Source organism: Ambystoma mexicanum, chromosome 8 (genome assembly GCF_040938575.1).
Source record: "Ambystoma mexicanum isolate Mex_15411 chromosome 8, UKY_AmexF1_1, whole genome shotgun sequence".
NCBI classification, from domain to species: domain Eukaryota; kingdom Metazoa; phylum Chordata; class Amphibia; order Caudata; family Ambystomatidae; genus Ambystoma; species Ambystoma mexicanum.
Genome location: NC_090929.1, coordinates 1297164761 through 1297191307, shown reverse-complemented (window position 1 = coordinate 1297191307; position 26547 = coordinate 1297164761).

The window sequence follows — 26547 nt, the reverse complement described above, 5'->3', positions numbered from 1 at the left end:
CATGAGCGAGGGGTGGGGGAACAGGAGACAGACACGGGGCATGAGTGGGGGGTGGGGGAACAACAGACACGGGGCATGAGCGGGGGGTTGAGGGGCAACACGAGGGAGACACGGGGCATGAGCGGGGGTGGGGGGCAACAGGAGAGACACGGGGCATGAGCGGGGGGTGGGGGGCAACAGGAGAGACACGGGGCATGAGCGGGGGGTGGGGGAACAGGAGACAGACACGGGGCATGAGCGAGGGGTGGGGGTGAACAGGAGACAGACACAGGGCATGAGCGGAGGGTGGGAGGAACAGGAGACAGACAGGGGGCATGAGCGGGGGGTTGAGGGGCAACACGAGAGAGACACGGGGCATGAGCGGGTGGGGGAACAGGAGACAGACACGGGGCATGAGCGGGGGGGGTGGGGGGCAACAGGAGATAGACACGGGGCATGAGCGGGGGGTGGGGGGCAACAGGAGAGAGATATGGGAAATGAGCTGGTGGGGGGAACAGGGGACAGACACTGGGCATGAACGGGGGGCAACAGGAGACAGACACGGGGCATGAGCGGGGGTGGGGGGTACAGGAGACAGACACGGGACATGAGCGGGGGTGGGTGGGTACAGGAGACAGACACGGGGCATGAGCAGGGGGTGGGGGGCAACAGGAGAGATACACGGGGCATGAGCGGGGGGTGGGGGGAACAGGAGACAGACACAGGGCATGAGCGGGGGGTGGGGGGAATAACAGAGACAGACAGGGGGCATGAGTGGGGGTGGGGGGCAACAGGAGACAGACACGGGCATGAGCGGGGTGCAACAGGAGACAGACACGGGGCATGAGCGGGGGGTGGGGGGCAACAGGAGACAGACACGAGGCATGAGCGGGGGTGGGGGGCAACAGGAGACAGACACGGGGCATGAGCAGGGGGTGGGGGGCAACAGGAGACAGAAATGGGGCATGAGCAGGGGGTGGGGGGCAACAGGAAACAGACACGGGGCAGGGGGTGGGGGGGTGGGGGGCAACAGGAGAGACACGGGGCATGAGCGGGGGGTGGGGGGAACAGGAAACACGGGGCAGGGGGTGGGGGGCAACAGGAGAGACACGGGGCATGAGTGGGGGTTGGGGGGAACAGCAGGAGACAGACACGGGGCATGAGCGGGGGGTGGGGGGCAACAGGAGACAAACACGGAGCATGAGCGGGGGTGGGGGGCAACAGGAGAGTCATGGGGCATGAGCAGGGGGTGGGGGGCAACAGGAGAGACACGGGGCATGAGCGGGGGGTGGGGGGAACAGGAGACAGACACGGGGCATGAGCGAGGGGTGGGGGAACAGGAGACAGACACGGGGCATGAGTGGGAGGTGGGGGGAACAACAGACACGGGACATGAGCGGGGGGTGAGAGAACAGACACGGGGCATGAGCGGGGATGTGGGGGTCAACAGGAGACAGACACTGGGCATGAGCGGAGGGTGGGAGGAACAGGAGACAGACACAGGGCATGAGTGGGGGGTGGGGAGAACAGGAGACAGACAGGGGGCATGAGCGGCGGGTTGAGGGGCAACAAGAGAGAGACACGGGGCATGAGCAGGTGGGGGAACAGGAGACAGACACGGGGCATGAGCGGGTGAGGGGAACAGGAGAGAGACACGGGGCATGAGCAGGGGGTGGGGGGGCAACAGGAGATAGACACGGGGCATGAGCGGGGGGTGGGGGGCAACAGGAGAGAGATATGGGAAATGAGCTGGTGGGGGGAACAGGGGACAGACACTGGGCATGAACGGGGGAGGCAACAGGAGACAGACACGGGGCATGAGCGGGGGGTGGGGGGTACTGGAGACAGACACGGGGCATGAGTGGGGGTGGGGGGGTACAGGAGACAGACACGGGGCATGAGCGGGGGGTGGGGTGCAACAGGAAAGAGACTCGGGGCATGAGTGGGGGGTGGGGGAACAGGAGACAGACACAGGGCATGAGCGGGGGGTGGGGGGAATAACAGAGACAGACACGGGGCATGAGTGGGGGGTGGGGGGTAACAGGAGACAGACACGGGGCATGAGCGGGGGTGGGGGGCAACAGGAGACAGACACAGGGCATGAGCAGGGGGTGGGGGGCAACAGGAGACAGACATGGGGCATGAGCGGGGGGTGGGGGGCAACAGGAAACAGACACGGGGCATGAGCAGGGGGTGGGGGAGAACAGGAGACAGACACGGGGTATGAGTGGGGGGTGGGGGGAACAACAGACACGGGGCATGAGCGGGGGGTGGGGGGCAACAGGAGACAAACACAGAGCATGAGCGGGGGTGGGGGGCAACAGGAGAGACACGGGGCATGAGCGGGGGGTGGGGGGCAACAGGAGAGACACGGGGCATGAGCGGGGGGTGGGGGGGTAAAGGAGACAGACACGGGGCATGAGCGGGGGGGTGGGGTGCAACAGGAAAGAGACACGGGGCATGAGTGGGGGGTGGGGGAACAGGAGACAGACACAGGGCATGAGCGGGGGGTGGGGGGAATAACAGAGACAGACACGGGGCATGAGTGGGGGGTGGGGGGCAACAGGAGACAGACACGGGGCATGAGCGGGGCTGGGGGGCAACAGGAGACAGACACAGGGCATGAGCAGGGGGTGGGGGGCAACAGGAGACAGACATGGGGCATGAGCGGGGGGTGGGGGGCAACAGGAAACAGACACGGGGCATGAGCAGGGGGTGGGGGAGAACAGGAGACAGACACGGGGCATGAGTGGGGGGTGGGGGGAACAACAGACACGGGGCATGAGCGGGGGGTGGGGGGCAACAGGAGACAAACACGGAGCATGAGCGGGGGTGGGGGCAACAGGAGCGACACGGGGCATGAGCGGGGGGTGGGGGGCAACAGGAGAGACACGGGGCATGAGCGGGGGGTGGGGGAACAGGAGACAGACACGGGGCATGAGCGAGGGGTGGGGGGAACAGGAGACAGACACGGGGCATGAGTGGGGGGTGGGGGGAACAACAGACACGGGGCATGAGCGGGGGGTGAGAGAACAGACACGGGGCATGAGCGGGGGTCAACAGGAGACAGACACTGGGCATGAGCGGAGGGTGGGAGGAACAGGAGACAGACACGGGGCATGAGTGGGGGGTGGGGAGAACAGGAGACAGACAGGGGGCATGAGTGGGGGGTTGAGGGGCAACAAGAGAGAGACACGGGGCATGAGCAGGTGGCGGGAACAGGAGACAGACACGGGGCATGAGCGGGTGAGGGGAACAGGAGACAGACACGGGGCATGAGCGGGGGGTGGGGGGCAACAGGAGATAGACACGGGGCATGAGCGGGGGGTGGGGGGCAACAGGAGAGAGATATGGGAAATGAGCTGGTGGGGGAACAGGGGACAGACACTGGGCATGAACGGGGGAGGCAACAGGAGACAGACACGGGGCATGAGTGGGGGGTGGGGGGTACTGGAGGCAGACACGGGGCATGAGCGGGGGTGGGGGGGTTCAGGAGACAGACACGGGGCATGAGCGGGGGGTGGGGGGGCAACAGGAGAGAGACACGGGGCATAAGTGGAGGGTGGGGGAACAGGAGACAGACACAGGGCATGAGCGGGGGGTGGGGGAATAACAGAGACAGACACGGGGCATGAGTGGGAGGTGGGGGGCAACAGGAGACAGACACGGAGCATGAGCGGGGGTGGGGGGCAACAGGAGAGACACGGGGCATGAGCGGGGGGTGGGGAGAACAGGAGACAGACAGGGGGCATGAGCGGGGGGTTGGGGGGCAACAAGAGAGAGACACGGGGCATGAGCGGGTGGGTGGAACATGAGACAGACATGGGGCATGAGCGGGTGGGGGGAACAGGAGACAGACACGGGGCATGAGCGGGGTTGGGGGGCAACAGGAGTTAGACACGGGGCATGAGCGGGGGGTGGGGGGAACAGGACACAGACACGGGGCATGAGCGGGGGTGGGGAGAACAGGAGACAGACACGGGGCATGAGCGGGGGGTGTGGGGGGCTACAGGAGACAGACACGGCACATGAGGGGAACAGGAGACAGATACGGGGCATGAGCGGGGGGTGGGGAGAACAGGAGTCAGACACAGGGCATGAGCGGGGGTGGGGGGAAGGGGAGAGAGACACACTGGGCATGAGTGGGGGTGGGGGGAGGGAGAGAGACACACGGGGCATGAGCAGGGGTGGGGGAGGGAGAGAGACACACGGGGCATGAGCGGGGGGTGGGCGGGAGGGAGAGAGACACACAGGCCATGAGCGGGGGGTGGGCGGGAGGGAGAGAGACACACGGGGCATGAGCGGGGGGTGGGGAGAAGGGGAGAGAGACACACGGGGCATGAGCGGGGGGTAGGCAGGAGGGAGAGAGACACACGGGGCATGAGCGGGGGTGGGGGGAGGGTGAGAGACACACGGGGCATGAGCGGAGGGTGGGGGGAGGGAGAGAGACACACGGGGCATGAGCGGGGGGTGGGGGGAAGAGGAGAGAGACGCACGGGGCATGAGCAGGGGGTGGGGGGAATAACAGAGACAGACACGTGGCATGAGTGGGGGGTGGGGGGCAACAGGAGACAGACACGGGGCATGAGCGGGGGGTGGGGGGCAACAGGTGACAGACATGGGGCATGAGCGGGGGGTGGGGGGCAACAGGAAACAGACATGGGGCATGAGCGGGGGGTGGGGGGCAACAGGAAACAGACACGGGGCATGAGCAGGGGGTGGGGGAACAGGAGACAGACACGGGGCATGAGTGGGAGGTGGGGGGCAACAGGTGACAGACACGGATCATGAGCGGGGGTGGGGGGGAACAGGAGAGACACGGGGCATGAGCGGGGGTTGGGGGACAACAGGAGAGACACGGGGCATGAGCGGGGGGTGGGGGGAACAGGAGACAGACACGGGGCATGAGCGAGGGGTGGGGGGAACAGGAGACAGACACGGGGCATGAGCAGGGGGTGGGGGGAACAACAGACAAGGGGCATGAGCGGGGGTGAGAGAACAGACACGGGGCATGAGCGGGGGTGGGATGGAGCGGGAAAGACACACGGGGCAAGAGCGGGGGTGGGGGGGAGGGAGACAGACACACGGGGCAAGAGCGGGGGTGGTGGGGAGGGAGAGAGACACACGAGGCATGAGCGGGGGGTGGGGGGAAGGGGAGAGACACGGGGCATGAGCAGGGGTGGAGGGGAGGGAGAGAGACACACGGGGCATGAACGGGAGTGGGGGGGAGGGGGAGAGACACACGGGGCATGAGCGGGGGGTGGGCGGGAGGGGGAGAGACACAGGGGGCATGAGCGGGGGTGGGCGGGAGGGGGAGAGACACCCGGGGCATGAGCGGGGGTGGGGGGAAGGGGAGATAGACACACGGGGCATGAGCGGGGGGTGGGCGGGACGGGGAGTGACACAAGGGGCATGAGCGGGGGGTGGGGGGAGGGAGACACATGGGGCATGAGCGGGGGGTGGGGGGAAGGGGAGAGAGACACGGGGCATGAGCGGGGGGTGGAGGGGGGTAACACGAGGGAAACACGGGGCATGAGCGGGGAGTGGGGAGAACAGGAGACAGACATGGGGCATGAGCAGGGCGATGGGGAGAACAGGAGACAGACACGGGGCATGAGCGGGGGATGGAGGAACAGGAGACAGATACGGGGCATGAGAGGGGTGGGGAGAAAATTAGACAGACACGGGGCATGAGCGGGGGGGTTGGGGGCAACTGGAGACAGACACGGGGCATGAGGGGGGGCAACAGGAGAGAGACACGAGGCATGAGCGCGGAGTGGGGGGTACAGGAGACAGACACGGGGCATGGGTGGGGGCAACAGGAGACAGACACAGGGCATGAGCGGGGGGTGGGGGGAACAGGAGACAGACACGGGGCATGAGCGGGGGGGTGGGGGGAACAGGAGACAGACACGGGGCATGAGCGGGGGGTGGGGGGAACAGAAGACAGACACGGGGCATGAGTGGGGGAGTGGGGGGCAACAGGAGAGAGACACGGGGCATGAGCGGGGGGTGGGGGGGTACAGGAGACAGACATGGGGCATGAGCAGGGGGTGGGGCCAACAGGAGAGAGACACGGGGCATGAGCGGGGGGTGGGGGGAAGGGGAGAGAGACACACGGGGCATGAGCGGGAGGGAGAGACACACACGGGGCATGAGCGGGGGTGGGGGGGAGGGTGAGAGACACGGGGCATGAGCGGGGGGTGGGGGGAGGGAGAGAGACACACGGGGCATGTGCGGGCGGTGGGGGGAAGAGGAGAGAGACGCACGGGGCATGAGCAGGGGGTGGGGGGAATAACAGAGAAAGACACGGGGCATGAGTGGGGGTGGGGGGCAAAAGGAGACAGACACGGGGCATGAGCAGGGGGTGGGGGGCAACAGGTGACAGACATGGGGCATGAGCCGGGGGTGGGGGGCAACAAGAGACAGACATGGGGCATGAGCGGGGGGGCAACAGGAAACAGACACGGGGCATGAGCAGGGGGTGGGGGGAACAGGAGACAGACACGGGGCATGAGTGGGAGGTGGGGGCAATAGGAGACAGACACGGAGCATGTGCGGGGGTTGGGGGCAACAGGAGAGACACGGGGCATGAGCGGGGGGTGGGGGACAACAGGAGAGACACGGGGCATGAGCGGGGGTTGGGGGAACAGGAGACAGACACGGGGCATGAGCGAGGTGTGGGGGGAACAGGAGACAGACACGGGGCATGAGCGGGGGGGTGGGGGGAACAACAGACACGGGGCATGAGCGGGGGGTGAGAGAACAGACACGGGGCATGAGCGGGGGTGGTAGGGAGGGGGAAAGACACACGGGGCAAGAGCGGGGTTGGGGGGAGGGAGACAGACACACGGGGCAAGGATGGGGGTTGGGGGTAGGGAGAGAGACACACGAGGCATGAGCGGGGGGTGGGGGGAAGGGGAGAGAGACACGGGGCATGAGCAGGGGTGGAGGGGAGGGAGAGAGACACACGGGGCATGAGCAGAGGTGGGGGGAGGGAGAGAGACACACGGGGCATGAGCGGGGGGTGGGCGGGAGGGGGAGAGACACAGGGGCCATGAGCGGGGGTGGGCGGGAGGATGAGAGACACACGGGGCATGAGCGGTGGTGGGGCGGAGGGAGGGAGACACACGGGGCATGAGCGGGGGGTGGGGGGAAGGGGAGATAGACACACGGGGCATGAGCGGGGGGTGGGCGGGACGGGGAGTGACACATGGGACATGAGCGGGGGGTGGGGGGAGGGAGACACATGGGGCATGAGTGGGGGTGGGGGGAAGGGGAGAGAGACACGGGGCATGAGATGGGTGGGGAGAACAGGAGACAGACACGGGGCATGAGCGGGGGGGTTGGGGGCAACAGGAGACAGACACGGGGCATGAGGGGGGGAGCGGGGCAACAGGAGAGAGACACAAGGCATGAGCGCGGAGTGGGGGGTACAGGAGACAGACACGGGGCATGGGTGGGGGCAACAGGAGACAGACACGGGGCATGAGCGGGGGGTGGGGGGAACAGATGACAGACACGGGGCATGAGCAGGGGGTGGGGGGAACAGAAGACAGACACGGGGCATGAGCGGGGGAGTGGGGGGCAACAGGAAAGAGACACGGGGCATGAGCGGGGGGTGGGGGGTTACAGGAGACAGACATGGGGCATGAGCAGGGGGTGGGGCCAACAGGAGAGAGACACGGGGCATGAGCGGGGGGGTGGGGGGGTACAGGAGACAGACACGGGGCATGAGTGGGGGATGGGGGGCAACAGGAGAGAGATATGGGAAATGAGCTAGTGGGGGGAACAGGAGACAGACACAGGGCATGAACGGGGGGGCAAAGGGAGACAGACACGGGGCATGAGCGAGGGGGGTGGGGGGAACAACAGAGACAGACACGGGCATGAGTGGGGGGTGGGGGAGCAACAGGAGACAGACACGGGGCATGAGCGGGGGGTGGGGGGCATCAGGAGACAGACACGGGGCATGAGCGGGGGTGGGGGCAACAGGAGACAGACACGGGGCATGAGCGGGGGGTGGGGGGCAACAGGAGACAGACATGGGGCATGAGCGGGGGTGGGGGGCAACAGGAAACAGACACGGGGCATGAGTAGGGGGTGGGGGGGAACAGGAGACAGACACGGAGCATGAGCAGGGGGTGGGGAGAACAGGAGACAGACACGGGGCATGAGTGGGAGGTGTGGGCAACAGGAGACAGACACGGAGCATGAGCGGGGGTCAGGGGCAACAGGAGAGACACGGGGCATGAGCGGGGGGTGGGGGGAACAAGAGACAGACACAGGGCATGAGCGAGGGGTGGGGGAACAGGAGACAGACACAGGGCATGAGCGGGGGTGGGGGGAACAACAGACACGGGGCATGAGTGGGGGGTGAGAGAACAGACATGGGGCATGAGCAGGGGAGTTGGGGGTCAACAGGAGACAGACACAGGGCATGAGCGGAGGGTGGGAGGAACAGGAGACAGACACGGGTATGAGCGGGGGGTGGGGAGAACAGGAGACAGACAGGGGGCATGAGCAGGGGGTTGGGGGGCAACAAGAGAGAGACATGGGGCATGAGCGGGTGGGGGGAACAGGAGACAGACACGGGGCATGAGTGGGTGGGGGAACAGGAGACAGACACGGGGCATGAGCGGGGGGTGGGGGGCATAGGAGATAGACACGGGGCATGAGCGAGGGGTGGGGAGAACAGGAGACAGACATGGGGCATGAGCGGGGGCGTGGGGGGCTACAGGAGACAGACACGGCACATGAGGGGAACAGGAGACAGATACGGGGCATGAGCGGGAGGTGGGGAGAACAGGAGACAGACACGGGGCAAGAGCGGGGGTGGGGGAAGGGGAGAGAGACACACTGGGCATGAGCGGGGGTGGAGGGAGGGAGAGAGACACACGGGGCATGAGCCGGGGGTGGGGGGAGGGAGAGAGACACACGGGGCATGAGCGGGGGGTGGGCGGTAGGGGGAGAGACACAGGGGGCATGAGCGGGAGGTGGGCGGGAGGGAGAGAGACACACGAGGCATGAGCGGGGGGTGGGGGGAGGGAGACAGATACACGGGGCATGTGCGGGGCGGGGGAGAGGCAGAGAGACACACGGGGCATGAGCGGGGGTGGGGGAAGGGGAGAGAGACACACGGGGCATGAGCGGGGGGGTGGGGCAAGGGAGAGAGACACACGGGGCATGAGCGGGGGGTGGGGAGGAGGGAGAGAGACACACGGCGTTTGTGTGCAGGCAGCAGATCCTGCTCCTCGGACCTCCGTGGCCACCGTGTGCCGATGGCGTGAGCTGGAGGAACAGGGGAGACACGGAGCATGAGTGGGGGTGGGGGGGACAAGAAGGACACACGGGGCATGAGCGGGGGTGGGAGGAACAGGAGACAGACACAAGACTTACTGTGCAGGCGGAGGAACAAAGATGGCGGGAGTCTCTGAAGCCAGACGCACTGCACACTTTCACCGCATCAAATGAGAGAGCACGTCAGATGTCCGCGGACATCACGCAAGCTGCTTGCCCAATCACCGTCCTGTCCGCGGAACAGGGAAGTGTGTCCGCGAAGCGAACACAGATATCACTAATTTTTTTCACTTACATTTTTTTCATTATTTTAAAAACTACTGGACGGATTTACACCAAATAAAGCAAAGCACGCTTGCGGGACCAAGCCACCACTCCTGCCGCAAATTTGGTGTAAATCTGTCCAGCGGTTTGGGCTGTAAGCGTGAGCAAATTTTTTTCCCATTATGTCTATGGGAAAAAAAAAGTTTTGGGAACCCCCCTATAACTTTGCCCCCCCTGGACGAATCCTCACCAAACTTTGCAAAAAACTTCAGAGTGACCCAAATACTTTTTTTGCAAAGTTTGGTGAGGATTCGTCCAGGGAGAGCGAAGTTATAATTCGCCCAAAAAGTGCTCTTCCTATGGAAACAGCAACTTAACCATAACTACATGGCCACTACCGCTATATATATATATATAATCCAGATATATTAACTACTCATGAGTGTGCCTTCCATGCTATGCCAACACAATGAGTGTCAACGAAGATATCGCATGGCTGGGATGTGGGGGTTAAAAGGGATGTGGTGACTCCCTGCTTGTACAGATGTTCTTCTGTAGTGAACACTGCAGTTTAGGGATCTGGCTACTTGTTTGGGGACATGTTCTGCTCTACCAAAAACCTGATTCTGGCCTCAATAGTCAAGCTGGGACCACTTCTTCCCGTCTCTTGACCCAAGCAGTGTGAGAAAGTTCAGTTTACCCATCACATAACCAATAATGCAGATATGAATGCTTTAATCAACGGGATACCCAGAGGTTCCTACCATAGGGATGATTTATATAAATTATGTTTGGATTGGGTTAAACTAGCAAGATTCATATGTTGTGCAATAAATAAGCTTCAACGCTTAACCAATGAACAATAATAGGTGTGAGGATGCAGAACATATGAAGAGAAACTCCATGGAAACGATATTAACAACACTCATTTTCTCCCAATTGGCCATCTAAAATGAGACAATCCCGTGTTAATGGAATTGTTTTAAGGTACTATGACCCCATATCCCATGTTCCATAAACTGTCTCAGGAGGGGTTTCCTGACATTTCTTTATGATGTGAGTTTTAGTAAAGCAACACACACTGACTACAACAACTGATATTTTGCAACAATCAATAATAAAATTATAATGGTACTGGTCTGATGAAAGCAAGAGCATTACCGCTTGGTGAAAGACTATTACCACATGGTACTGTCCATCCCTGTTGTCATTATGCCATTAGCAGATGTGGGGTGCTGGTGAAAGGTCTTTCAATAGACAAAAATACAGTAATGAGGGGGGATACACGTATGAAAAGGAGAGTCAGAAGAATTACAGCATGGTTGATGTGGAGCCAGATATGGGAGCGGTACGGAGGGGGATGTGTGGAATTGTAGCGGAATGCGTGTAGGGGCCAAGGAGGGGAAAAATTGCTTCTGGAGACATTGCTGCATTCTGGGCACACATATAATGTGGCCTTGTGACACTGCTGCTGCAGAAAACCACGGTGTTAATGGTCCTTCAACAGAAAAGAACAATATCTATGTGGATATCATGGTCCTTATCTCAGGGACTTGTATATATAATCCTTCTACAGAAAGTATCGTCCATAAGACTGTAATGCTGTATTATAAACTATGTTTTCAACAAACTCACACACAATTTGGTAAAATCGTATAGGATATGGGTGGCAAAGCGGCAGCATTGTTCTATGTGTTCAGAAACCCTACAAGGAATAGAAAGGAGAACATCTGGTAGTTCAAGTGTGCTTAAATATGGAATTTGCTCCCTGTGGGGATTTGGGATTTTGTTCAATGGCAGCTTTCACTGAGAGTCTTAACCTCAATTTAGTCTTAAAAGATGAGAGATTAGAGCAGAAATCTGCAATATGTAGCCCTTCAGATGTTTTGGACAACAGCTACATGACACGTCACCATTGGATATGTGGTCTAGGGCTGTTGAGGCTTTTGGTCCAAAAAATCAGAAAAATGTTGTAGACCCCAGGATTAGTTGTATAGGCTACACTTGTCAGATGTCATTCTACATATACATTGCTGTGCTCTTTAGTGATATTATATATTTGTGCCTTCATGTTTGAATATTTGTTTTCTGTGGTGTATTTATTTTTACTGGCTCTACGCATGAGTTTTGATGCTTAATGTATTCTTGTATGCTTTGGTTTGTACTTGTTTTGGGATGTTTAAATGTATTATTTAACCTAAGAACACTTTCAGGCTGCTGTAACCACGGGTGTTACGTAATATTACATTATGTATTCAAAACAAACAGTTCCCTCTTTAAGGTTTGTTGGCGAGTATATATGTTACAGTGTCTCCTCTATAAATAGATCATGTGTACTGATTGTATAATGGTAATTGAATACTCTACTGATTTCAGATATTTGAAGAGATCAGTTAAAGCTAAAAGCATTTCAATTATGTTAACCCGGGTCCCCTGGTTTCTATTAGATTAACATTGATACAACATTGATGAAACTCCATGCATCATTATAACTTCTGCCTGAAATCGCCTTAAGCCTGGAATGACCCAGAGGTGGTTGCTTTCATCACTATTTATCACCACAATAGAGCTCAGGCAGGACATCGCTAGAAGCTACGAGAAGGGATGCTAATTTCATGTTTTCTCCATTTCCACCTCTTCATCCTGTATCCCATAATTCCCAATTCACACTTCTTTGACTCGCCAACATCTTGGCACTTTTGCATCCTGTCAACTAGCTCGGTACAAACTGTCCCTTCCCTGTTTACAGGAGTCATTTCATATAAACTATAGAGCAAACAGCCTCCACACTGCAAAAGCTGCTCGAGCAAATCTAAAGCCTATCATGCAATCATACAATACTTATTTCCAGGAGTATACAACCCCAGGCATAGATATTACTGCTCACGTGATAGCTATATCTTATGTAAAGCAACACATACACTGTGCTTGGCTTCACACTGTTGTACAAGCAAGTGAAGACTAAAGACACACATCCATCCTAACAAAAACATGCCCTTAACCACCCCCTATAAAACTGCTCGTTTGTCATATAATAAAGCTGGTTCTGTTTGTTAATCCATGTCTTTTTGTCTTTATGTCTATTTCTTTCTCTCCCTTTAATCGCTTCCTTGGTAAAACCAGGCGCCCTTAGCGGGTCCCGCTAGCAGACCAGGGAGCTAACAACAGGCCCGTTGTTAACTCCCTCCTATGGGGGCTCGAATGGGAATGGGGATGTACCGGGTCCGGGTTCCTTGAATGAGGAATTACCAGGTCCTCCAAGGTTGGAATGGCCCGGTAATTCCTCATTCAAGGAACCCGGACCCGGTACCCGGTAAGGGGGTAACCATGCCGTTAATTGCAGCATGGTTACCTCCAAGGTTGTAATGACCCCCGGTCACACTAATTGAAGTGGAACACAGGCCTAGACCATGCTACATGGACCAACCCTTGAATTTTGAATAAGACATAAATCAATGGAGCATCATCCAGGTGATTATCAACCTCAGAATAACACAACAGATAAAGTGATGATTCTAGAATATATACTGACATAGTAACTGAAATATTATCTCGATGTATTTAATTATAGACATGAAAGAATCACAACAGAAAGGAACTAGCAACGCCTGAAGAAGGGAAAGAATTCCCGAAACGCATTGAGCAGAAATAATACATGTTACCTAATACTGGACACTGAAATTAAGTTAAACAATGAAGGGAATTGTTTCTAGCTTATGAAATGTTTTTAGACAACATTTAGATACATTATTCGATAAGGTTATTTTCAAGAATTACATACTGTGTTGTTTACACATTGTTTTTGATGAATTTCTGTATGGACACTTTTATATATATATAAAAAGCAATATCACCCAAGTTACAGGATGTGAGTCAAAAATGTCTGCTGAACTTTATAGAAATGTGGTTGTTTATTCAACATATATAGGGTGTACAAGGGCCGCGAGAGTTCCACAAGACTGTGGACATCTGCTGTTTTTTACTACTGTATGCCACCTAGTGTCAGGTTTGGTTTTTCTCCCCTGAATCCCCCTACTGATCTTAAATAATTTAATAATCACCAGCACAATTGAAGTGTGCTCCCAGACACGAGGGTACTTAGCCTCCCCCTGGAACAGCCTCCCTGCTTCCTGAAACTTGAAGAGAACCATCTCCGGTTCCGAAAGCACTTCAAAACCTTCCTCTTTGCTTCTGCTTTCTCTACTCCTCTCCCATGCTGAATTCCAGGCTGAATCTGCACTGTTTACCTGGCCACCCTCTGATCTTGGGCCCAGGACCCCTCCCGCCGCCAGTTACACACCTGCACTGCCTCCCTGGCAACCCCCGGACTTGGGGACTGTTTTTCTGTATCCCTTCGGTCCCCCAACAGCACTTGACACCTGATGTCTGCACTTACCCTTGCACTTGCCACCAGCTGGACCCACCTCTCTTGTTTTATGTATTCTATTACCCATGTATTGCACAGTGCCCTCCCACTGCACTTTTACCCTTCCCCTGCACTTGCACTATCTGAATGGCACTCGGCCTAATAGGATCTCTGTCTCTGTCTTCCCTATGTTCCCCCTCCCTTGCTGCCTCGTGCCTTGAAACCCTTGTGTACAGGCGCGTTATAAATGCCATATCACATAATATCATATCAAAGACCGAAATACCAAGTTGCCTTTCCAGGCAGTAAGATAATTACGCGCTTCCTACTATTTGAATGTAATTTGTGTGACACATTAGAGATAGTAGGCGCAAAATGCGGAATTCCAAGAGAAACAAGAGTGTGCTTTAAGAGCCAAATATTCTAAAGCGTATTATAATGCCAGTAACTTTGATAACATGATTACAATATGGGAATTACTTTTAAAGGGTAATGATATGAATATGATCTACCACATGTTGAAATTCTATGAGTTCATTTGAACTGTTCTTAAATAATTGTCAATTGGCATTCTTTTATATTAGAAAATCTTAACAATGATGAACTTGAATTATGCTGATATTTTTTATCCTTTATTTTAAGTGTTTCTGTTGTATTGCTGTGCGTTATATGTAAGCCTTAGGTGGCTATAAACACATTATTGTAATAAATAAATAAATAAATAAACAAAACCCTAACAGACAACTAGCCATGGCCTTCGGATTGCAGGCTTTGAGAACTCACAATGTTTTTAGGCAATATGCAGTGAGATTACATTATTTGCCATCGAACACACACTTTGGTTAAGCAGTGTGCTCCAAGCGGTACATCCCTTTTTCGGCGCCATCATTTTAGCGTGGGCTGAATATGTGTGATGATTCCGCCGAAGTGCCCATTTCGGCACGCCTTTTACGGCACGGGAGCCATTCCGGCTCTGTTAATTTGGTGCGAAGGATGTATGGATGCGGCTGACATTGCAGCCACGTCTAAACATCCTCATGCCAAATAAGATCACAGGACTGCACTGCAACAAACCTTGCCACCTCCCTGTTGCGTTGCTTTTCTTTTAATTAAGTTGAATTAGTTAAATTCTTTTAAAAAAACATACATCCTTGAACCCTGGTCTGCCAGAGTTTAAGGTCTAGCATTTAGCCTATAATTTATTATGTTCAATAATAAAAGGATAGGTATGAAACAAGTGATAATCCAAATAATAACATCATTGTAGCATAATGGTTAAGTGCTGCATCTCAAACTCCTTCAGTCCAGGGTTCTCCGATTTCAGCATAAATGTGATTTATTTTCCTGTTTTACAATGTTTTCCAGAGACGGTGTAGTCCTATTTTTTAATATATGTGCAGTGTAAGGGGGAATGTGTGGTGTGAGGGTGTGCATATCATCTGAGGGGGTGTGCATGAAATGTGCGTATGTTTTATGTGAGTGTGTGTGTGTGTACATGGTGCAAAGTTGTTTGTGAGGGATTATGCATGCAGTGTGCATTTGCTCTGTGTAGGCGAGTGTTAGTGTGCACGCACACGTGTACAACCGTGTGTGTAGGTGTGCATTGTGACACATTGAATGTCAGTTTTCAGTATCAGTGTGTGTGTGTGTGCGTGCATACGTGTTTGTTTGTGTGTGTGTGTGCGCATGTCTCCATGTAATTTGGAAGCTGCCCACCCAGTTCTGAGTTTTGTTTTGTCCATCAAGTGTCCTGTACTACAAATTCCAAAATGCAAAGTAAAAATAAAATCTGAATGATCACCTTACAAATAACAAGGGACTTGTGGTATATAACAATATATTCAAGACATGTAACTTGGCTGCAGTCATGATTTCTCCTGTACCTCTATTTGTTCGGGTTGAATGGCAGTAGGGGGACTCTAAGTTATTGAAGGAGGAGGTACGTAGTGTAGAATGCGAGGATGAGAAAAAAAAGTAAAATATGTTTTTTTTCAGCTTGGGAAAGTGAGCATAAGGGGCTGGAGAGGAGTGATGTCTACTTGCGCCTGCCATTTTCAAAGTCTAAAAGTAGCACAATATATTAAGGGAATAATGGGACTGTGTGGCAAGCCCCTCCCTTGAGCTGCAAAGAAGTCTTGTTTGTGCTGGCTCGCGTGCAATTTAAGACGTGCAGATGTATTAACTCATTGGTTGTGCAGCTCAAAAGACCTTCTTAAAATCATCCAATGAATGGGTGAACATTTCCATGAAGGAGGCCACATGGATCAGAGGCATGCCTGTTAGACTACATAGTCCAGAATATAGAGTGTTTACCAAAATATACTGTTCTAAATAAAAAAATGTAAAAGTCTTGATCCCTGGTCTGCCATAGTTCAAGGACCAGCATTCAACCACTACGCCACAATGGCTTAGTGCTTCCAGGTGCATACATTTCATACTTAATATATGCTTTTGATTAGGATGTTTTTTTACTAAATTTGTACTTTAGAATACATTTCAATTCCTCATAAAATGATATGGTATATTGTTGGTCTGAATTTATTTGATTAGAAGTATAACAGGGCACACTGTTTTGTGTGTATGATTCCCACTTAGGTTATCCTGGTGCCATAGACAGATAGAAGCTTTAGCTCTACCTTTTTTTTGTTCCTTCCTTCTACATTTCATATTTAGCCTACACTTTAATGTGTTCAATTGTAAAAAGCTAAGTATGAAATGTATGATAATTCAAACAATAACATAATTGTAGCATAATCGTTAAGTGCTGTGTCTCGAACTCCTCCAGGCCAAATTTCTCGAAGGCAGTATTCAGCATGAATGTGTTTTTATTTAGTTTTTTCAGTTTTATAATGCTGTCCAGAGACAGTGTAATACATGTTTATAATGTTGCAGCGAATAAATGTTTTTCACGCCTAATCCATATTACAAAATGCAAAGTGCCTGCAGATTCATGCCAATTGTGACCTCTCACGCCAATACATCCTTGCGCCAACATGTCCCTGCATCCAACTGTTTGGGTTTAACTGGGCCTGCTCGAACGGGGCCGAACGGGGCCACTTACAGTCATGCCATAACGATGTGCGCTTAACTGGCTTAACTGGCCATGCCGAAAAGTCCGGCCCCATGCTCCAAGCCCGTGGTTTTATGGGCAGCCTCTTGGTGGCTGTTGTGATACTTCGTACCACTGCAACTAACCACATTTAAGCAGCTTGGAAATGGGGAAAAAAATGAACGGCTGCATGAATAACATATGCCCAGGTACTTTCTACATGCACAGCCAAAATCAAAAGCTGGCACCCATGAATATGAAAAATAAAATAAATAAATAATAATTAAAAAAAATATACGCACAGTACTGCTTAGCTTCAAAGTGAGGAAGGGGCCATCCCCTTTAGGCAATGTTGCTCTAAGTGGTCTTGTAACTTTCCCCCACTTATTAGGCACTTTGAAGCTAAGCAGGGTTGGTCCTTGTTACTACATGGATGGGAGACCAAGGTCACCAGTAATTTTTTGCCCTCAAAGTCACTGTAGCTGTAACAATAGCTATTATTTTTTATTATGTATAAAAAAATTGCAGGCTTGTGAACTCCCAATGTTTTTAGTTATTGTAGCTGTGTGATTTAATTATTTGCAGAGGATCACACACTTTGGTTAAGCAGCGTGCTACAAGCTACTTGTGTTATGGCCGGTCTCTTAGTGACTGTTGTGATACATCGCATGACCCCAAATAATCGCATTTAAGCAGCACGGAAAAGAGTGTAAAATGATCAGCTGCAAGACTCACATATGCCCAGGTACTTTTGCCCCATAGCAAAAATCAAAAGCTGGCACCCATGAATAAACACGCAGTAAGTGACCATATATTTTAAAGTGAAATATACAAATGCAGTTCAATCGACCTTCTCTTTAGAACAAAGTGCGCAACAGGAAATAACATTGGATTTTTAAAAAAAGTAATGATACCAGAAAAATAACCTGAGAGAGGAAATCTTCCAATAAATATGCTGGCAAAGTATGAAATGTGCTCACTTTTTAAACCCAGCAATCTGTAGTGCAATATTCTATGGAAATTAAAATCCCAATGTGACGCAAGTGCTTTTGGTCTTGTGAGTAAGCGTCTGTGCTGGGAACATGGCAACCCAAGTAAAATACGGGTATCCAAATACTTGAGCAAGCTAACCAAACTCAAAAAAACACAATGGGTTGCAGCCGCCCTCTGAAACAAAGTTACGCTGTCCACCCACATGTGTCCTCTATTGGTGCCCTGAAAAGCAGCCACAATCAGGAAAAAATAACTGCATCAGTGTCCAGGATTGCAAGCATCGTGGGCAAATACTCATGACTTACTTGCCTCTCATCATTTCCCCTCCTCACCCCATGTCTGGTTTTCAACAATACTCTGCTTTATAAGCTAACTTGAACCATAGTGTACTCAAATACATAAATCCTTATAGAACTATGTTAGGCAAAAGTGTACAATTGTGGCATTATTCCCTCGATCTTCACTGTGAGACTACAAATACCAGAATGCAATTCAGCAAAAGGCAAAGAATGGTCCCTCAGTGCAAAACTTTCAAGTACTGACAGTAGCACGGTTTACATTTTTTTTAATTTCAGATGCCCATTCGGTCGTCCACCTATGCAGTAACTGGGACTGACCCTGCTTAGCTTGAAAGCGGCGCTGATTCTGCTTAGCTTCAAAGCAAGGAAAGGGTCAGCCCATACCTCTAAGTGGTATTGTAAGTTTGGCTCATTTATCTGGAAACATGGCCTGAGGAGGATCATCTCTTCCTCACTATGAAATTAAGCAGAGTCTGTTCTGGTTACTGCATGGATGGGAGACCTGGATGACAATCGAATCACTGGCCATGGGCTTCTGCCACGGCCAGTGATTTTTCACCCCTGACGTCACTATAGCTGTAAAAATATCTTTCACTTAAAAAATGTAACTGCGGGTACTGAACTACACATATCTGTGGTAATCCATAGTCCTTTGTGGCCTCAAACATAGCCACGAATATCGTCAAAACGTCTGAAAAAAATGCTTCCCAATCCATCACCGAGTGCCCCCCTAATCTATGCCAGCTCCCCAGATGGCCTCTCCCTTTCACCCCAGAACACATGCTGCTTCTGTGTCGCAGTTTGCTTTCACATGGCAGCTGTAGCCAAGGCTACAGAAAGCTTTGTGATGCAAACTCGGTCCCTGGACCCCCTCCAACACCCACATTTCACTCAGTGCTCTCTAGCCATCCCCTCACCTCTACCGTGGTTGGAATTTTGATGTTTTTTGACCTGCAAATAGCTTTTTACTGCATTTCATTTGCCCATCTCTCGCATCAAGAGAAAAACAAGATGGGGGACGTTTTTTATTTCTGAAAACCATGATCCTGCAATGCACCATGGGAGATATCTCTATTTATGGGAGGAAAGGGGCTCCCCCTTCTCTGTCTAATATTTCAATAACTACTGCACAGAATAACCCCAAACCAAGCAAAGCACTCTTTTGGACGTTTAGTGCCCGGGTTGTTTCAGATCAGGTCCAAATCCGTGCAGCAGTTTGGGCTGTGAGTTTTGGCAAAAATTGACCTCTTTTGTCTACGGGAATATGAATGGGAAGTCAGCGGCACTTTTGGAGGAAAAAAATTGCTTTTGACTCTTAATAACTTTCTTATTTTTTCATGAATCTTTATGAAACGTTGCAGTCTGGTGATGCCCGCACACATTTAATCACTCTTTAAATTGCGGTCAAATCTGTTACTTGAATCAAAAGTTATTAACAATAGGATTTTGAGAGGTTCTTATGTGTTTCCGATTCACCTTAACTATAGGGTGGCTATAGCCACTCTATGACATATATAAGTATATTCACTGAAAATAATTTGTTAAAGTTACATTATAGTAAAGTTGCACTAATAAAAAACCTATGAAATTCAATGAAAAACTTTTTTAAAAGGACGTTATGATATGTAAAACCGGAAAACCATAGAAATTCACCAGTTATGATATGCAAAGCAACCGTAACTCATGTCACCACCATGCACTGCTAAAACTAACACCCACGACATCAACAATGACATCACAAATGCCATTGATGACATCACTGATGTCATCACACAGGAAATTAATTTTGATGAAAAGTCCCTACAAGGAGTTGTGTCAATAATTTGGTTAACAAGATGTCAGGGGTGATCAGAAGACCTGTCCTGAACTACCTCTTGTATTAAAGAATGTACTCATGTAAAGAAAAATGATATTGGAGTGGTTTTAATACAGGATCCTAATGATACAGACACATAAGCAATGGCTGCACCATAGAAGTAGCATAGTGAATTTCTAAGGTTTTTCGGTTTTACTTGTAGCCATAACGTCCCTTTAACAAAGTCTGTTGATTGAATTTCATAGGTTTTTATTAATGCAACTTAACCATAATGTCCCTTTAACATAGTTCTATCAGTGAATTTCATAGGTTTTTACTAGTGCCCCTTTAATCTGCTACAAGTTCCATACATTAGGCGCCCACCCCAACATGTCAGATATGAAATCCACAGACAGCGCAGTAGTCCGAAGACCTCGTGCGCCATTTAGAAGGCTCAGAATCATAAGGGAGACCCAAAAAAGTTGTACCCAGCAACCAAAAAACAGATGCACATAAAATCACAACTAATGTTTACAACATGCAAATATACCTTTTTGTACAAATACTTACATTAAATTTGAATTATTGTTTTCATTTAGCACACATTATAATGGAATGCACCAATCAGGTTCCATGTGATAATATCGCCGCAAAAATATTGCTGTACAAAAATTTCGCCATAATTTTGCGGCGATATTACCCCATGGAACCTGCGGGGGACACCCCCGCAACCCTCATATATTTTAAAAGGGAGCGGGGGATACCCCCGCAACCCCCCCCAGCCATTTACCCCATAAATTATCCCCACCAAAAATATTGCCTATGGCCGTTCCTGACGACCATATGTACGGCAATATTTTTGGTGGCGATAATATTACCTGACACCACCAATCACAAACTATAACTGTACACTTCATATAATCTCCTCACTACAACTCTGCATACAGATTGAGAAACACCAGTTGCTTATTGGACAACACATTATCACTAAATAGTAAGTGCATTGTATTTATTTCTCTATTATTAGCTTTCATTATATAAACATGTGTTATAAGACAGAAGCCCTTTTTTCTCACAGAAATTACAAGCACACTTGAATTGTAGGAGGATAAATTCCCAAAAGAAGAAATGAGTGATAATAACATCTCCCATTGTATAAATAGCTATTTTAATGTAAACAAATAATGTATTGTGTACAAACCTTACCAAAATAATAATTTCTATTTTTCTTGCAGTACATAGTTTTCATGAAGAAACTATGCCCAGTTTAATTATACCCAGTCCCCATAATCACAAACAGAAGCCCTATTCCCAACTGTAAATAATCAAAACATGAACTTGTCCAACAAATGAGATGAACTTAGTAATGATTTCAAAGAACTTTCACAGTACGTGAAAAATGGTGTGATTAAAAATGATCCCTATTACTGTCCTTCTTGCACCTGTCCTCCTTGTCCCCAGTAATTATCCCCAGCAAAATCTGAACATTTTAATGTATTGCTGTGTAATGTTTCCTATTTTTTTTTAAACTCCCATTATGAGTCTGCGGACACTACGACTGTACGGGTGTCCGCACTCAAAATGGGCATGTCCCCAGGTTGGCGCAATGTCCGGACATGCATGTTTTCGTGTAACGCACTTTTAATTAGCCTGCAGACAGTGCACCTGTTCGACAGACACCAAGCAGATGCGCCCTGCATCTCCCACCAATGGGTTTCTGTGGACGGCGGTACAGCCATGGATGTCATCATGTGACCGCACCCTGCGGCATGACAGCGGTGTCTGCAAATGGTGTCTGTGGCCATAGACAGTTTAAAAGTGCATTACCGGCCAATCAAGGTTGTTTCAATTTGAAACTTTACCCTTTAAAAGCTCCCAGACCCATTCTTGGTTGATCTGGTGACTTTTTACAACTTTTCAAGGCCTTTTTGCGACTCGATCGTTCACAGATAGCATGACTGTCTGTGGACGGTTCCTCTAAAGGGACCCACCCATTACTTTCCCTCATTCTCAATCTGTCTATTCAGGGGTGAGCATCTTCCTGCACCTGCTTTGCAGAACTTTGAGGTCAGCATCATGGCATCTACCATGGCCACTTCTGCTCCTCAACCACCCCCACCAACACCACCATCACCATCAGGGGGGCCTGAACAGGGGAACAGGCACAATTATATAGATAAGGATCAAAAGGAAGACAAAGATGAGGTAGTGGAAATGCCTCTCCACAGCACCCGGAGTGAGTCCTGGGTATGCCGGTTCATTAAGTTCGTGGGTGGGGTCCCAAAGACAAAGACTGCCGGAGTTGAATGCATCGTGTACAGGGTGAAACTCAGTTGCAGACAACAGGGCACTACTCCTTTGGAACCACATCAATGCACTGCCACATCGGTTCTAACCACCCAGTTCTAACCACCCACTTGCACTGAGAAAGTCTGTTCCTCAGGGAGGAGCGGGGTATCTTCGCTGCACCATCTTCTTCAACCGATCCTGTCAGCACACAAGGTACTCTTGTGGGGCAGAGGATCCCAGCGGCTGCCTTGCAGGCCATACTGGATGCTGTAGATCTGTACCTTTCGAGGGTCACAGTGCTTTGCATGTACTGCACTATACTGCTCTGCAGGGGAGAGCAGTTTTGCAGTGCTTTTGAGGCAGATGCCAATGAGCATTAGAGAAACAGTGCTGCCTACCTTAAATTTAAGTGTAAGGCATGCCCAACATCCTTCCCTGTCCACGTGGCTCTCCATCTCTGTGGTTGGTGCCCCTTCCCTGCCTTCGCTCATATCCCTTCCCTACCTTAACTTCCCTCTCCTGCAATAAAAACTAAAAAATACAAACAATACAAAACCAAAAAAACACACACAAATCGGTTCCTTTAGAAGCACCATTCACAGTTAAAAAATAGAAGTGAGAAAAAGTCACAAGCCCCTGTGCAGCCTGCATATTCTGCAGATAATGCAGTAGTCTGCAGACAGCGCGGGAGTCCACAGACTTCTAAAAAATTCCAGGCATGGGGCAATTAGAATCATTTTAATTGTTTTGTTTTCAAAAAGGGTGGGTCTTAAAATAACTTTTTGTATTTTTGGCTTTTACACTAATAAAACATTTCACCCAAATGAATTATATCTTCTCACTTTCACAAAAACGGATTTAAAGCATTTTCAATGTTTTCCACACACATCTGATTACCCACATCAGTTAGATGAACTCCATATCGCTGAAAAATGTTGGTCCTATCAAATTTAATATTCTCATTATGAAACAATATCATGCCAACATCTTGAACAAAAGCACACACAGCTTTGTTGATTTTGCTCCTCGCTTTTTTCATTTGCGACCAAATGAAACGGAATGCATCCACATCTGTCTCTGGGCAATGCGTGAAAAAATCATTTTTGAATTAGGGAACATTTGCTTCAACTTTCCCAATCTCTCCTTCATTGGAAACTGCAAGGAAATTCCATTCAAGTTCCCCAAACTGTTCCCACCACAATGAATGATAACAATGTCCAGATGTTTCAATTCAACCACATTTGCACAAAATGTGAGCAGATACACCCACTTCATGCCTTCCACTCCATACCAGAACACTTCCAATTCGGGGAATCCAATATTTTTGGCTATTCTACAATGCTCAACATACACCTTCATCCAATGAACCCAAGAATCACCCAAAATCCAAACAATCTGCCTGCTGAAAGACATTGCCATGGCCATTTTCACTCCTCTCACAACTCCTACTAACATAACTCCTGCTACCCTCTCTTCTGTACACCACTCCCAGGCAACCTGATCGGCTTATCCTCTGATGTCTGCCTGTACCACGACTGTCCATGGTCTCTGCAGTCCCCTTTTCATGTCAGGCAACCTTAAAAGACCTGGATGGGGCAGGTAATACAAACAGAAGCTATAGCAGATCTCCCAAAAATACTACATCAAACAATACAACCACAAAACAGTCTAGTACAAAGTCAACTGCACGTCCATCAAAAAAGAAAGAAACAAATGTCTCTTCTCCAGAAGGATTTGCAGGTCATCAAACGCTACACACACAGAACTCTCTGGTTCATTTAAATTCAGCAACACCACTGGAGTAAATTGTTATGCTAACGTGACAATGAATCCTCTCTTTCCATTGCCCACAATTCTTCACAACATTTACTTAAACGGCTCGGACCAGTTGTGTTTGCAAATGCTCGTCCTTCAGAGAAATACCACAAAATATCCTGACAACACTTACAGTGTCTCAGGTATAAGGCACGATTTGGACTGCTGTCATATTTACCATAAACACATAGGAAGATCCACAAGAATTCCTAATGTACTTACTACAAGTAAAGGAAAACAAAAACACCACTATAAATGAAATCGACCATACATCTCATACATGTGGAAACATGCATGCACTCTATGCAACCATGTATGCCCTTTTTGCAATTCAGACAATCGTTGCACCGTACAAATAAACTAACATAGCCAATATATCATACTAATGCTTCTAAGGTACAATGCAGATATTTCCAGAAATAACTGTAAGCTTACAGGCTTCACACACGGCCAAGTAGCTCTTGGGAAAAGAACCTTCACAACAGTAGATCTTGTAGACCACACTGGTGCCACAACCACTTCAGGGCAGTACACTGCATATGTCAAAAAAAGAAGTGGTTGATTTGAACATAACGATACCTCTGTTACTCCAAAACGTAGTTTACAGGCAATTTAAAAAGAAAATTCCTACTTGATATTCCTTCAACCCAAATTTAGTCACTAAACTATAGCATAAATAACAGTTAGAAAACGCCAGCAGGTATCTAACTACATCCATAATACAAGAATATTACTTTTGAAAGTCAATCTATTTAGAATACGCCAACAGGTATCTAACTATTTGAAAAATACCCTTAATTGAAAACACTTCAAATACGCCATCTCAATGTTCATATGACAAAGCATGTTCTAACCTCTAATGTAGTTAGAATATGCCAACAGGTATCTAACTACTTCAAACATTCCCTTAATCACAACATAATTCAAACAAGCATACTATCACCCTTACACTTACATAACTGTAATCAGGTTGTGTCATAACCTAATGTTGTGCCAAACATAGTACTTACAATGTACTGTTTATGAGGGTCTGAAAAATTTAAAATTCTATACAACTACAGCTTTTAAATTATCCTGCATAACAAATGGTACTGTTTTTTTTCCACAGAAAATAAACCAAAGATTCCAGCTTCATAACGCTATAAAACTAAGTCACCACAGCAATTATAATCAAATACATATTCTATAAGCACTATCCTCAATTGTATAACAATCATAAGTACCATGTAGAGTTCAATTATATCTTTCCTTCATATTACAAACACTTTGTACTCCCACTACATTACCCATAATTACTATGCACATATCACTACTGTAGTGGTTGTGGCCAGAGGACATATTCTTGGGGCGTTGGCCCAGAATCTGTCCACTGGCCTCAACCACCACATTACAATTAACTATGTAAGAAGTACGTACTATACACCATCAAGTAATACAACTCACCCTGACTCCCTGCAATCAAAATGATGTCTGTGGACACAGAAATTGACTGCGGACTCAGCAGCATTTCCAAACCCTTTTTTCACCTATAAAAACAGCTCCAAATTACCTTCATTGTACTTCCCTACCATGTATACGCTCTCTTTCAGCAATCAAATAACCCCAAATGCCTTTTCCAATTTGTCAGTTCATGGCGATGTCCGTTCATGGTGCTGTCTGCAAACTACTGCAGTGTCCGCAGTACCGCTACAACACCTGCCCAACCTTTTTCCACCTACAAAAATAACCGCATTTCATCTGTTTCCCCTCAGCCACCCTTCCTAGCCCCTCTTTCCACGACCAAATACCCCAAAATGTGTTTTTCAAACTTTTCCCCCGAGAGCGCAGTCCACAAACAATGGCGGCTGTCCATGGATCCAACATGGCGGGTGTTTCCAAAAATCAGACTCACCTTATGCTTTTCACTATCCAATCAGGAGGCGCGTCCGATATCTGCAGATATCACTAATTTCTTTTAACCTAATTTTTGGACATTTAAAAAAAAACCTACCGCACAGATTTACACCAAATTTACAAACAATCACTTTCGGGACGAAGCCGCTGCTCCTGCTGCACATTTGGCAAACATCCATCCAGAGGTGTGGGATGTACGCATGAACAAATGATTTTTCCATTGCATCTACTGGAAAAACCAAAAATGTTGAGACCCCCCCCTATAACTTTGCCCCCCTTAACGGCAAACCTCACTAAATTTGCAAAATCAATCTGATGGGGACATATACTTCTTTTGTAAAGTTTTATGAGGATTTTTCCCAGGGGGGCGCAAAGTTAAAAGCTGCCCAAAAAGTGCTTTTCTTATGGGTTGAGCAACTTAACCATAACCACAGGGCCGCTACTCCAAGCCCCAATTACAGATAGCGACACTGCAGCACAGGAGGTGAAGAGAAAGAGTGAATGC